Source organism: Cryptomeria japonica, unplaced genomic scaffold (genome assembly GCF_030272615.1).
Source record: "Cryptomeria japonica unplaced genomic scaffold, Sugi_1.0 HiC_scaffold_163, whole genome shotgun sequence".
NCBI lineage: Eukaryota > Viridiplantae > Streptophyta > Pinopsida > Cupressales > Cupressaceae > Cryptomeria > Cryptomeria japonica.
In genome coordinates, this window is record NW_026728985.1 from 37680 (window position 1) to 50000 (window position 12321).

A 12321-nucleotide genomic window follows, 5' to 3' on the forward strand; every position below is an offset into this window, starting at 1 on the left:
CTCCGAGGTGCGCAACATCGGCGCGCACCAAGGAGGGCTCCGAAGTGTGCTCCAAGGTGCGCACGATGGCGTGCACCTCTGGTGCGCACGATTCGGAGCTCGGTTTGACCGGGGTGCGCACACCTTGGCTGGGTTGCGCACCTTTTGTGCGCTCCAAGGTGCGCACGAAGTCGGAGCTCGGTTTGCCCCGGGTGCGCACCTTCGCCAGGGTGCGCACCTTGATGCGCACGCCTTGGCTGGGCTGCGCACCTTGGTGGGCGCCATGGTGCGCACCTTTCGTGCGCTCCAAGGTGCGCACGAAGTCGGAGCTCGGTTTGCCCCGGGTGCGCACCTTGGTGGGCGCCATGGTGCACTCCGAGGTGCCCAAGATTGGTGCGCACCAAGGAGCGCTCCGAAGTGCGCTCCAAGGTGCGCGCGAAGTCGAAAGTTGGGTTAATTGTCCGGTTTGCCTCGGGTGCGCACCTTGCGTGCACCTTCGCCAGGGTGGGCGCCTTGGTGCGCACACCTTGGCTGGGCTGCGCACACCTTGGCACCCGCGTTTCCTTCATTTTAAATTTTTTTTTTTTACAATCTCTCAAGTGGGAAATTCTATAATCTCAACTTTTTTTGCCTTTTCAGGAAACTTTTGAATGGAGCGCATCATTGGTGCGCTCCGAAGTGTGCTCCAAAGCTCTCTCCAGCTGCGTGCACCTGCCCCGGCCGCGCACCCGGCCCCGCCCAGCTTCGCTCACCTGTCCCGGGCGTCTGGTGCGGAACCTTAGAGTAAGAAACATCACCGTGCACCTTGGCCAACGTGCGCGACTCGACCGAGCGCGCACTGGCCGAGGTGCACACCGATTTCACCTGGGTGCGCGCGCAGCACCTCGGGCGCACCGGGGTGCGCGCACAACGCCCGGGTTGCACCGTGGCCTGTGTGCTCGGGGTGCCTCGGGTGCGCGCTCGGTGTCGCCCCCCGCGCGCGCGGTAGTGCGGGCAGCGCACCCCGGCCCGGCCCGGCCCCGACGAGAACGCAAACGGGCAAAAGGTTTATTCAAATAGCATTGCGACGCCCGGCGAAAAACTAAAAAAGGGTGCAACACCGGGACTTCCCGGGAGGTCACCCATCCCAGTACTACTCCGGCCCAAGCGCGCTTAACTGCGGAGTTCTGATGGGATCCGGTGCACTAATGCTGGTATGATCGCACCCGTTATGAGCTTGTCGCAGTGTGTACTTAGCAAACCGCGACCCACGTGCGAATCCACCCCGGCCACCCACCCCCGTCGAGGTGCACACCCTCCCTCGCGAAGTGCGCCCCGTTCGCCAAGTGTGAGCCCTGCCCGGGTGCGCGCACCTTGCTAGGGCGTCGGGTGTGCACCCGGCCCGGCCTACGTGCGTGCACCTGGAGGGGGCGTCGTGTGCGTGCAGTGTCCCGTCTGCAACGCGGTGCCCACACACCACCTCGGGCGCAACGACCTGCGCTCACATGTGGGCCGAGTGCACCTTGGTGCATGTTCGGGGCGCCTCGGGTGCACGCTCGATCTTGCCCCGGTGCACCAAGGCGCTCGGTTTGCCCCGGGTGCGCACTTGGTGCAAGGTGGGCACCCAAAATAGGGATCAAGCACCAAAACACAAGTTTCGGGATGCAAAATGGGACCCAAGGACCACAAATGCGTTCCAAGACCCATGATGGGTCCACGAGAACAAAAATGTGTTCCGAGACTTAATAAACAAATATTGGGTTTTAGGAGAAGAAACATGCTCTGATGCCCAAAACGAGAATCGACCCCGAAAAGGCCACAGGCCAAAAGTGGGATGCGAGACAAAAAAAAATGGGACCCGAGGACCAAAATTGGGTTCCCAGGTCGAAGACAGGGCAACCGGACAAGAAACGACCTCTAAGGCTCGAAATGAGTCCCGACGACTAAAACTTGACAAGAAGCACCCATCAGGCACCCAACTCGACACCCATGGGATGCCGACCCACCCGGGCTTCCACCTAGCACACCTTGGCACCCACCCACCCTCGCACCCAACCTCGCACCCAACTTAGCACCTTTGAACCCACATTGGCACTCACCCTGACCCTGGCACCTTGGAACCCACATTGGCACTCACCTTGACCCTGGCACCCACCTTTGCACTCACCTTGGGACCCACCCTGGCTCCCACCTCGGCACCCACCCAGACACCCACCTTGGTTCCTTGGCACCCACCTTGGATCCTTGGCACCCACCCCGACACCCACCTTGGCACGCAACTTGGCTACTTGCCACCCACCTTGGCTCCTTGACGCCCACCCCGACAACCACCCCGTGACCTACCCTGGCTAGGGTTGGTGCACACCCACCCTGGTGCCCACCTTGGCACCCACCCTATGACCCACCTTGGCACGCACCTTAGTACCCACCCCGTTACCCACCCTAGGACCCACCCCGTGACCCACCTTGGCCAGGGTGGGTGCACCCACCCTGGTGCCCACCTTGGCACCCACCCATCCTAGCACCCAGCCTGTGACCGGGCTTGGAACCCAACCTTGCACCCGCACCCGTCTTGGCCAGTGTGGGTGCGCACCCATCCTGGCACCCACGTTGTGACACACCCTTTAACCCACGCACCCTAGCACCCACGTTGGCACCCACCTTGGAACCCAACCTAGCAACTTGGCACCCACCCCGTGACCCACCTTGGCATCCACCATAGCAGTCGCCGACTTGGCACCCACCTCGGCACCCACCTTGACACTTGTGGACCCACCTTGCCACTCACCCTAGCATCGACCCATCCTAGCACCCACCCTGGCACCTTTGCACCCTAGCACTCACCCATCCTAGCACCTAACCTGTGACCCACCTTGACACTCACCCTCGCACCCACCTTGGAACCCAACCTAGCACCCACCCACCCTGACACCAACCCTAGCACCTACCCACCCTTGCACCCACCCTGTGACCCATCTTGGCACCCACCCATCCTACCACTCAACCTATCACCCACCTTCTCACCCACCTTGGCATCCACCTTAGCACCCACCCACACTGGCACCTTGGCACCCACCTCGGGCAAGGTGGGTGCACACCCACCCTGGCACCCAATTTAGAACCCACCGAGCATGTTACCCACCTTGGCACCCACATTGCAGCCCACCCTAGTACCCACCCTATGACCCACATTGGCATCCACACCCTAGCACCCAGGCACCTCGACACCCGCCTTGACACCCACCCTAGCACTGAACCTGTGACCCACCTTGGAACTCACCCTAGAACCCACCCACCCTGTGAACCACCTTGGCATCCACCTTAGCACCCACCCACCTTGGCACCCACTCTAGCACTCACCCATCCTAACACCCAACTTGTTACCCACCTTGGCACCCGCCCTCGCGTCCACCTTGAAACCCACCCTAGCACCCACCCACGCAGGAGCCCACCTTGGCACCCAACCTAACACCCACGCATCCTGGCACCCAACTTGTGACCCACCTTGGAACCCACCCTAGTACCCACCTTTGAACCCACTATATCACCAACCCACCTTGGCACCCACCCTATGACCCTCTTTGGAATCCACCCTAGCACGCACCCACCCTGGCACCCACCATGGAGCGCACCCTAGCACCCACCCACCTCGGCACGCACCTCAACACCCACCTTGGTGTGCGCACTGCGCCAACCTCTCAAAGACCCTATGTGGTGCGCTCCAAAGTGTACACCTTTGGTGCGCTCCAAGGTGCGCACCTTTGGTGCACACCGAGGTGCACACCAAAGTGTGCACCGAGGTGAGCACCAAAGTGCACTCCAGGGTGCACACCAAGGCGTGCACCTTTGGTGCGGTCAATGCAAACGAATTCGGAAGTTGGGGTCGATGTCCTAATCGCTGCTGCAGACTACACGTATGAGAATCGGACAAATAGCTTTATATAGGGGAGGTGTTGCGTTTGATGGGTCGACTCCCCTGGTTGTGTGCACTGCACCAACTTCAAAGACCCTGTCTTGTTTAAGAAGTCAAAAGTTGGGGTGGATGTCCTAATCATTGCTGCAGTCTACGCATGTATGAGAATCAGACAAATAGCTTATATAGGGGAGGTGTTGCATTCGGTGGGTTGACTCCCCTGGTTGTGCGCACTGCGCCAACCTCAAAGACCCCGCATAGCAGAAGAAGTCGGAAGTCGGATTTTGGTGAGCACCAAGGCGTGCACCTTTGGTGCGGTCAACGCAGACGAATTCAGAAGTTGGGGTGGATGTCCTAATCGTTGTTGCAGGCTACACATGTATGAGAATCAGACAAATAGCTTATATAGGGGAGGTGTTGGGTTTGATGGGTCAACTCCCTTGGTTGTGCGCATTACGCCAACCTCAAAGACCTTGTTTTCGTTAAGAAGTCAAAAGTTGGGGTCAATGTCCTAATGGCTCCTGCAGGCTACACATGTATGAGAATCGGACAAATAGCTTATATAGGGGAGGTGTTGGGTTTGATGGGTCGACTCCCCTGGTTGTGCGCATTACGTCAACCTCAAAGACCTTGTTTTCGTTAAGAAGTCAAAAGTTGGGGTCGATGTCCTAATTGCTCCTGTAGACTACACATGTATGAGAATCAGACAAATAGCTTATATAGGGGAGGTGTTGGGTTTGATGGGTTGACTCCCCTAGTTGTTCGCATTACACCAACCTCAAAGACCTTGTTTTCGTTTAGAAGCCGAAAGTTGGGGTCGATGTCCTAATTGCTCCTGCAGGCTACGCATGTATGAGAATCAGACAAATAGCTTATATAGGGGAGGTGTTGGGTTTGATGGGTCGACTCCCCTGGTTGTGCGCATTGCGCCAACCTCAAAGACCCTGCATTGCGGATGAAGTCGAAAGTCAGAGTTTGGTGTGCTACAAGGTGTGGTCGAAGGTGCTCACCTAGGTGTGCACCTTTGGAGCACAGGAAAAGTGCCCTCCAAAAGTGCGCACCTTTGGAGTGCACAAAAGTGCCCTCCAAAAGTGCGCACCTTTGGAGCGCAGAAAAGTGCCCTCCAAAAAGTGCCCTCCAAAAGTGCGCACCTTTGGAGCGCAGAAAAGTGCCCTCCAAAAAGTGCCCTCCAAAAGTGCGCACCTTTGGAGCGCAGAAAAGTGCCCTCCAAAAAGTGCCCTCCAAAAGTGCGCACCTTTGGAGCGCAGAAAAGTGCCCTCCAAAAAGTGCCCTCCAAAAGTGCGCACCTTTGGAGCGCAGAAAAGTGCCCTCCAAAAAGTGCCCTCCAAAAGTGCGCACCTTTGGAGCGCAGAAAAGTGCCCTCCAAAAAGTGCCCTCCAAAAGTGCGCACCTTTGGAGCGCAGAAAAGTGCCCTCCAAAAAGTGCCCTCCAAAAGTGCGCACCTTTGGAGCGCAGAAAAGTGCCCTCCAAAAAGTGCCCTCCAAAAGTGCGCACCTTTGGAGCGCAGAAAAGTGCCCTCCAAAAGTGCGCACCTTTGGAGCGCACAAAAGTGCCCTCCAAAAGTGCGCACTTTTGGTGCGCACCAAGGCGCTGGTTCGGTCGTTGCAGGCGAGTTCGGAAGTTGGGGTCGATGTCCTGAGCGGAGGTGCAAACTACACAGGTGTCGGAATCGGACAAATAGCTTATATAGGGGAGGTGTATGCTTCGATGGGTCGACTCCCCAGGTTGAGCGCACCGCGCCAACCTCAAAGACCCTACGGTATGGATGAAGTCGGAAGTTGGGTCCGATGACCGATTCGATTAGTAGGTATGCTCATGAGGTCGGAATTTGGGTCCGATGACCTGCCATGTGCAGGAAGGCGAATGTTGACACTGTGCGTTGCAAGGTGCACACCAAGGCGCTGGTGCGGTCTTTTTAGTCGAGTTCGGAAGTTGGGGTCGATGTCCTGATCGGAGGTGCAAGCTACACAGGTGTGGGAATCGGACAAATAGCTTATATAGGGGAGGTGTATGCTTCGTTGGGTCGACTCCCCGGGTTGAGCGCACCGCGCCAACCTCAAAGACCCTACGGTATGGATGAAGTCGGAAGTTGGGTCCGATGACCGATTCGATATGTAGGCATACTCGCGAGGTCGGAATTTGGGTCCGATGACCTGCCACGTGCAGGAAGGCGAATGTTGGCACTGTGCGTTGCAAGGTGCGCACCAAGGCGCTGGTTCGGTCGTTGGAGGCGAGTTCGGAAGTTGGGGTCGATGTCTTGATCGGAGGTGCAAACTACACAGGTGTGGGAATCGGACAAATAGCTTATATAGGGGAGGTGTATGCTTCGTTGGGTCGACTCCCCGGGTTGAGCGCACCGCGCCAACCTCAAAGACCCTACGGTATGGATGAAGTCGGAAGTTGGGTCCGATGACCGATTCGATATGTAGGCATACTCGCGAGGTCGGAATTTGGGTCCGATGACCTGCCATGTGCAGGAAGGCGAATGTTGGGACTGTGCGTCGCAAGGTGCGCACCAAGGCGCTGGTGCCGTCGTTGCAGTCGAGTTCGGAAGTTGGGGTCGATGTCCTGGTCAGAGGTGCAAACTACACAGGTGTGGGAATCGGACAAATAGCTTATATAGGGGAGGTGTATGCTTCGATGGGTCGACTCCCTGGGTTGAGCGCACCGCGCCAACCTCAAAGACCCTACAGTATGGATGAAGTCGGAAGTTGGGTCCGATGACCGATTCGATACGTAGGCATATTGGCGAGGTCTGAATTTGTGTCCGATGACCTGCCATGCGCAGGAAGGCGGAATTTGGGTCCGATGACCGAGTTGATGGCGTGCCATGCGCAGAAAGGCGGAATTTGGGTCCGATGACCGAGTTGATGTTGATGGCCCGCCATGCACAGGAAGGCGGAATTTGGGTCCGATGACCGATTTGAAGGCGTGCCATACGCAAAAAGGCGGAGTTTGGGTCCGATGACCGAGTTGATATTGATGGCCCGCCATGCGCAGGAAGGCGGAATTTGGGTCCGATGACCTGACATACGCATGGAGTCCGACTCGGGGGCCGATGTTCGATTCGATGACTTGCATTGTGGGTAAAGTCGGAAGTTGTGGTCTTTGACCCGATTCGATGACCAGACTTCGGCTGCTTGAGAATCGGACAAATAACTTATATAGGGGAGGTAGTGTTCTCGAGCATCCTCCCCCCGTGCCCGTTTATGTCGATTGATGCTGGTGCTCGACTGGTTGGAGCGCTCGGATGCAAAAATCTTGCACCAGGATTTATCGATTGTGATGGACACGGCAAGTCTCCTGATTGCTATGCAGGAGCTCATCGTGAATCTCTATGCGGCCTTGGTATGGACTCGACCTGCGGAATGGTTCGGCAATGGTAGTCGCTCCAACACGTCCTTGCAATGGCCACAGAGGTGATTCGACTAGAGCTCCAGTCTAGCTTTTGGGTTGCTTGGCGGACTGGTATAGCCGCGATCGAGTTCCGGCCATGAACGTTTTAGATAGCTCTTGGGCTTTCTGGGACGGAAGTCGGAAGTTTGGGCTGTTGTCCGATTTGATGACCATTCTTCGGATGTGTGAGAATCGGACAAATAACTTATATAGGGGACTGTGTTGTCTCACGCAGCCCCCTCCGTGCCCCTCTATCTCGACCGATGTTGGTGCTTGAAAGGGTTGGGATCGCTCGGATTTATAAACGTGCACCACCATTTGTCGAGTGTGAGGGACGCGGCAGGTCTCCTAAATGCTATGCGGGCGCTCTCTGAGAATCTCTATCCGGCCTCGACACAGACTAGTCTTGCTGAATGGTTTGGCACTGGTAGTCGATCCAACACGTCGTTGTTGTGGCCGCCTAGGCGATTCGATTCGAGCCCCCGTCTAGCTTTTGGGTTGCTTGGCGGATTTTGCCCTATCCGCAAGTGAGCTCGGTCCCTAAACGTTCGAGAAACCCGATTGCTATGCGCCGACTCTCTTTCTTGCGAGCCTCCATCTAGCTTTTGGGTCTCTACGGAACGGAAGTCGGAATCTGGGACCGTTGTTTGATTCGACGAGGCAGACTACGGTTGTGCGAGAATCGGACAAATAACTTATATAGGGGAGGTGTTGACTGGAGCATTCTCCCCCGTGCCCCTCTAACTCGACCAATGCTGGCGCTCGAACGGTGGTAGCGCTCGGATTTTCATTGAGCGCCAGCATTGGTCGATTTAGAGGGGCATGCGAGATTCCCGAATGCTATGCGAGGGCTCTAACGGAAATGTCTATTGGTTTCGGTATGGATGCAATTGCGAGTGGTTCGGCAAAGGTAGTCGTTCCGATGCGTCCATGTCGTGGCCAAATCGATAATTCGATTTGAGCCCTCGTATAGCATTTGGGTCTCTCGATGTGATTCCGCATTCCAGTCCCTTTGGGCACTGCTTGAGCCGCATCCCAGGGGGTTCCCTTCCCAATAATCTGCCTCGCAACCCGATTGCTATGCGGTGAGGCTCCTCGGCCGCCTCGGAACTATCTGTGTATCAGACGCATCGCGGGATAAGGGGTTGGCAACGGTAGTCGCCCCAAGCGCGTCCGATGCTTGGACCATTCCGAGGCGGCCCTGAAGCCTCTTCCGTCTAGCCGTTGGGTCCTTCTCGCCGCATCCCTCGCCTCGCACCCCGATTGCTATGCGGTGAGGCTCCTCGGCCGCCTCGGAACTATCTGTGTATCGGACGCGTCGCGGGATAAGGGGTTGTCACTGGTAGTCGCCCCAAGCGCGTCCGATGCTTGGACCATTCCGAGGCGGCCCTGAAGCCTCTTCCGTCTAGCCGTTGGGTCCTTCTCGCCGCATCCCTCGCCTCGCACCCCGATTGCTATGCGGTGAGGCTCCTCGGCCGCCTCGGAACTATCTGTGTATCGGACGCGTCGCGGGATAAGGGGTTGTCATTGGTAGTCGCCCCAAGCGCGTCCGATGCTTGGACCATTCCGAGGCGGCCCTGAAGCCTCTTCCGTCTAGCCGTTGGGTCCTTCTCGCCGCATCCCTCGCCTCGCACCCCGATTGCTATGCGGTGAGGCTCCTCGGCCGCCTCGGAACTATCTGTGTATCGGACGCGTCGCGGGATAAGGGGTTGTCACTGGTAGTCGCCCCAAGCGCGTCCGATGCTTGGACCATTCCGAGGCGGCCCTGAAGCCTCTTCCGTCTAGCCGTTGGGTCCTTCTCGCCGCATCCCTCGCCTCGCACCCCGATTGCTATGCGGTGAGGCTCCTCGGCCGCCTCGGAACTATCTGTGTATCGGACGCGTCGCGGGATAAGGGGTTGTCACTGGTAGTCGCCCCAAGCGCGTTCGATGCTTGGACCATTCCGAGGCGGCCCTGAAGCCTCTTCCGTCTAGCCGTTGGGTCCTTCTCGCCGCATCCCTCGCCTCGCACCCCGATTGCTATGCGGTGAGGCTCCTCGGCCGCCTTGGAACTATCTGTGTATCGGACGCGTCGCGGGATAAGGGGTTGTCACTGGTAGTCGCCCCAAGCGCGTCCGATGCTTGGACCATTCCGAGGCGGACCCGAAGCCTCTTCCGTCTAGCCGTTGGGTCCTTCTCGCCGCATCCTTCGCCTCGCACCCCGATTGCTATGCGGTGAGGCTCCTCGGCCGCCTCGGAACTATCTGTGTATCGGACGCGTCGCGGGATAAGGGGTTGTCACTGGTAGTCGCCCCAAGCGCGTCCGATGCTTGGACCATTCCGAGGCGGACCCGAAGCCTCTTCCGTCTAGCCGTTGGGTCCTTCTCGCCGCATCCCTCGCCTCGCACCCCGATTGCTATGCGGTGAGGCTCCTCGGCCGCCTTGGAACTATCTGTGTATCGGACGCGTCGCGGGATAAGGGGTTGTCACTGGTAGTCGCCCCAAGCGCGTCCGATGCTTGGACCATTCCGAGGCGGACCCGAAGCCTCTTCCGTCTAGCCGTTGGGTCCTTCTCGCCGCATCCCTCGCCTCGCACCCCGATTGCTATGCGGTGAGGCTCCTCGGCCGCCTTGGAACTATCTGTGTATCGGACGCGTCGCGGGATAAGGGGTTGTCACTGGTAGTCGCCCCAAGCGCGTCCGATGCTTGGACCATTCCGAGGCGGACCCGAAGCCTCTTCCGTCTAGCCGTTGGGTCCTTCTCGCCGCATCCCTCGCCTCGCACCCCGATTGCTATGCGGTGAGGCTCCTCGGCCGCCTTGGAACTATCTGTGTATCGGACGCGTCGCGGGATAAGGGGTTGTCACTGGTAGTCGCCCCAAGCGCGTCCGATGCTTGGACCATTCCGAGGCGGCCCCGAAGCCTCTTCCGTGTAGCCGTTGGGTCCTTCTCGCCGCATCCCTCGCCTCGCACCCCGATTGCTATGCGGTGAGGCTCCTCGGCCGCCTTGGAACTATCTGTGTATCGGACGCGTCGCGGGATAAGGGGTTGTCACTGGTAGTCGCCCCAAGCGCGTCCGATGCTTGGACCATTCCGAGGCGGCCCCGAAGCCTCTTCCGTGTAGCCGTTGGGTCCTTCTCGCCGCATCCCTCGCCTCGCACCCCGATTGCTATGCGGTGAGGCTCCTCGGCCGCCTTGGAACTATCTGTGTATCGGACGCGTCGCGGGATAAGGGGTTGTCACTGGTAGTCGCCCCAAGCGCGTCCGATGCTTGGACCATTCCGAGGCGGACCTGAAGCCTCTTCCCTCTAGCCGTTGGGGCTTTCTCGCCGCATCCCTCGCCTCGCACCCCGATTGCTATGCTGTGAGGCTCCTCGGCCGCCTTGGAACTATCTGTGTATCGGACGCATCGCGGGATAAGGGGTTGGCAGTGGTAGTCGCCCCAAGCGCATCCGATGCTTGGACCATTCCGAGGCGGCCCTGCAGCCTCTTCCGTCTAGCCGTTGGGGCCATCTCGCCGCATCCCCCACCTCGCACCACGATTGCTATGCGGTGAGGCTCCTTGGCCGCCTCGGAACTATCTGTGTATCGGACGCATCGCGGGATAAGGGGTTGTCACTGGTAGTCGCCCCAAGCGCGTCCGATGCTTGGACTATTCCGAGGCGGCCCTGCAGCCTCTTCCGTCTAGCCGTTGGGGCCATCTCGCTGCATCCCCCACCTCCTCGGCCGCCTCGGAACTATCTGTGTATCGGACGCATCGCGGGATAAGGGGTTGGCAGTGGTAGTCGCCCCAAGCGCGTCCGATGCTTGGACTATTCCGAGGCAGCCCTGCAGCCTCTTCCGTCTAGCCTTTGGGGCCATCTCGCCGCATCCCTCGCCTCGCACCCCGATTGCTATGCGGTGAGGCTCCTCGGCCGCCTGGGAACTATCTTCGTATCGGACGCATCGCGGGATAAGGGGTTGTCACTGGTAGTCGCCCCAAGCGCGTCCGATGCTTGGACTATTCCGAGGCGGCCCTGTGGCCTCTTCCGTCTAGCCGTTGGGGCCATCTCGCCGCATCCCCCACCTCGCACCCCGATTGCTATGCGGTGAGGCTCTTCGGCCGCCTTGGAACTATCTTCGTATCGGACGCATCGCGGGATAAGGGGTTGTCACTGGTAGTGGCCCCAAGCGCGTCCGATGCTTGGACTATTCCGAGGCGGCCCTGCAGCCTCTTCCGTCTAGCCGTTGGGGCCATCTCGCCGCATCCCCCACCTCGCACCCCGATTGCTATGCGGTGAGGCTCCTCGGCCGCCTTGGAACTATCTTCGTATCGGACGCATCGCGGGATAAGGGGTTGTCACTGGTAGTCGCCCCAAGCGCGTCCGATGCTTGGACTATTCCGACGCGGCCCTGTGGCCTCTTCCGTCTAGCCGTTGGGGCCATCTCGCCGCATCCCCCACCTCGCACCCCGATTGCTATGCGGTGAGGCTCCTCGGCCGCCTTGGAACCATCTTCGTATCGGACGCATCGCGGGATAGGGGGCTGTCACTGGTAGTCGCCCCAAGCGTGTCCGATGCTTGGACCATTCCTAGGCGGCCCTGAAGCCTCTTCCGTCTAGCCGTTGGGGCCTTCCCGCCCCATCCCTCGCCTCGCACCCCCGATTGCTATGCGGTGAGGCTCCTCGGCCGCCTTGGAACCATCTGTGTATCGGACGCATCGCGGGATAAGGGGTTGGCACTGGCAGTCGCCCCAAGCGCGTCCGATGCTTGGACCATTCCGAGGTGGCCCTGAAGCCTCTTCCGTCTAGCCGTTGGGGCCTTCCCGCCCCATCCCTCGCCTCGCACCCCGATTGATATGCGGTGAGGCTCCTCGGCCGCCTTGGAACTATCTGTGTATCGGACGCATCGCGGGATAAGGGGTTGGCACTGGTAGTCGTCCCAATCGCATCCGATGCTTGGACCATTCCGAGGCGGCCCTGCAGCCTCTTCCGTTTAGCCGTCGGGGCCTTCCCGCCGCATCCGTCGCCTCGCATCCCGATTCCTATGCGGTGAGTCTTCTCGGCCGCCGCGGAACT

The 12321-nt window shown here is 59.1% G+C and overlaps 1 non-coding gene across 1 annotated transcript; it reads right to left on the minus strand.

Moving 5' to 3' along the window:
• Positions 1-1067: 1067 nt before the first annotated feature.
• LOC131867095 (5S ribosomal RNA) lies at positions 1068-1186 on the minus strand. The gene has a single exon (XR_009365689.1). It is a non-coding gene; the product is annotated as a 5S ribosomal RNA (ribosomal RNA).
• Between the last annotated feature and the right edge of the window lie 11135 nt (positions 1187-12321).